Source organism: Asparagus officinalis, chromosome 6, assembly GCF_001876935.1.
Source record: "Asparagus officinalis chromosome 6, Aspof.V1, whole genome shotgun sequence".
In the NCBI taxonomy this organism is placed as follows: Eukaryota; Viridiplantae; Streptophyta; class Magnoliopsida; order Asparagales; family Asparagaceae; genus Asparagus; species Asparagus officinalis.
Window position 1 is genome coordinate 18,961,901 of NC_033799.1, and position 2,597 is coordinate 18,964,497.

Sequence of the window (2,597 nt, forward strand, 5' to 3'; positions counted from 1 at the left end):
GGATTCATTTGTGAAGAAGCTTCCCTCAGGTTTTCCCTCTTACACTTCTACAATGAGGCTGATAGATATCAAATCTGAACAGCCACTTGAGATAAATAGTTTGCCTCATATAAACAGTTTGTGTCATATAAGTAGTTGGATTTCAGTAGATCAATCTATATGTTAACAATGATTTTGCTAAGAAACAGCTATGACAGAGGCAGCAACCATGCAGGAAGGAAATGAAAAGAAAGCCGCAAGTAATAAAAATTTTAGGCATGATTTTTTTTCTTTTGTTGATATCTTGTGGATTCTGTCAGCATTTTAAATACGTGAAATTGTTTATTTTACCATCTTTGCTAGTTTTTTCGAGCCATTCGTTTACTGCAATATTCTGAACTGAAGTTGTCTCATGTAACAATATTAGCAGCGGAAGCAATAGCCCAAATACTTGCATTAAAATTTTTCTGGACAAAACGATTTGGCAGCTTGATAGCAGAAGAAATTTGTTTAACCTCTGGGCATCTTTTGTTGCTGATGTCTATTGTAGCAACTGCACAGGTAACTGTTGGGTAAGATGGCATAAGATCACAAGGCTATATTTTAAAGTCCAGAGCAACATCAATTTTTAGTTTAAAATATTATTATAACAATATACTGATGTTTCAATAGTTTCTAACAGCACGTTTGCGATGAAACAATATTGGTGTAGTTGGAAGCGCATTGTGTTTTCTTCAGCTGATGGTAACTTGCTAAATCTTGATTTGATTAGAAATTTGATGCAGGGAATTTTTCTTGGCTCGTAATGCTAACTTTTGATGGGAAGTTGTAGATTGCATCTGTAAGATTTCTGAGCTCCTTTTCCCTTTTTATTTTTTGTTGCAAAGCTGTAATTTCCTCCCCGCATTAACTGCTCTTTAAAGTTTCATAAATTAATCCTACTATTCTAAAGATTTGCTTGCAATCTTATTTCATATTTGGATGACAAATTATGTGAAAATTCTATAAAAAGATGAAAGATGATAAGTTTTGCTGTAAGAAACTACATTCATTACCGAGGCATGACCTAGCGACATGATAATAAATTCTATTGCTATAGATAGCATAAAGAATAATTAATGTCTTTATAGCATGGATGATGCTATTTTAAGTCTTTCGATTTATCTACATAGAGAAACGTCATATCTTCTCTATGAAGGGTATTTTTTTTAACAAATTCAAAAATCCATACATAAATATTTCTGTCCTATGTAAACTGACATTTACTGCTCCTAGTTTCACATGATGTTGATTTCTGACACTGCCTTTTCTTCTGTGCTACTAACAAATGCTAAATCGATACACTGATGCTACGAAAATTTTGGGTCAGCTTTTGTTAAGGAGATAACTGTCAAGTGCAAGAAAGACTGTTTACATATCCAAACCTCAGAAAAAAAAATCTTACAACATGCATAATATAGCAACCCAATCTTTTTTACACCAACTCCCTCTCTTTTTCTTTGCCTACTTATCCAGATTTTATCCAACAGAAAACGTTAAACGTTAAGTACCACTGGCTGGCATCCATGGTGCATGGGGACTTTGATTGCTTCGTCGTTCCTGTAAAAGAGAAACAAACATTGCTAGTTTGATTTACAACTCCTAAGAAATAATCAGAAAGCTATCACATAGTTTTGTAATGTGCTCAATAAGAAGCATTTCAGTAAACTATTATGATCTGTCAGCAATTTTTTAGAAAAGAACCTCAACTTATTAGATAAAATTTTGTGTATTAAACTATCACACCCAACCATCTCTAAAACGTTTTCACATTATATGACTTTTTCGGACATTTGTCATCAATTGGTTTATACAACTACTTGAGTCTACTTCTCTCATCTCACCCCTCCTTTTCCAAGTTATAGATAACGGTATTTCATTTTTCTTACCGCATCGTACAGTTGATGCCATCATTGTAGTTTTATGTTGATTTAAAACTTTGGGTAGTTTTTTATAATAAAAATAGCTTGGGATATTTTTCTGCTAACCTGTAATAATGAATGATGGTTTTGTGAAATTTGTTCCGAAGTTTTATTTACAATCTAAATAAAAGTAACCTGTTGGAAACTCGAATTGCTTCTCCTTACCTATAAATGAGAAAGATGCATTGTTGTGAGCGTTCCCAAAGTAGTTTTCGGGCTTTTTTGCAGATGCACATCTGCACTATAGATGTCTAGCTAGTTACCACCCATTTTAGATTTTATTAGCACGTACATCCCCAAGTCCCTATGATTATGTTATTTTCCCATATTTTTTAAAGTAACGTGAGAATCATATGATCATCAGAGTAGACATTTACCAAGAACATTCCCACAACATTCCACTATGAGTTTTAGAAAACTCATGTGAATTAATGTCATCATGGAGACCAGAAGGTGTACGTGCTTATAAAATAGCACTTGGGACGAAAAATTGCCACAACTTGCATTGCAGGCAATGCATTCGCGAAGAAACAAAATTTTTTGTTACAATCAAAATAAAACTAACCTGGCTTAAAATTGACAATGGCCGCTGCTGTGAATTACTGAAATTGCTGGAAGTGTTGCTGGAAGCAATACTTGGAGAGAAAGTCCCAAAAC

At 33.8% G+C, this 2,597-nt stretch overlaps 1 long non-coding RNA gene across 1 annotated transcript; it reads right to left on the reverse strand.

The window, feature by feature from the left end:
• On the reverse strand, positions 1,324 to 2,594 carry LOC109844533. Its single transcript, XR_002248059.1, has 2 exons — positions 2,506 to 2,594; positions 1,324 to 1,578 (listed from the first exon to the last, which is right to left on the reverse strand). It is a non-coding gene; the product is annotated as an uncharacterized LOC109844533 (long non-coding RNA).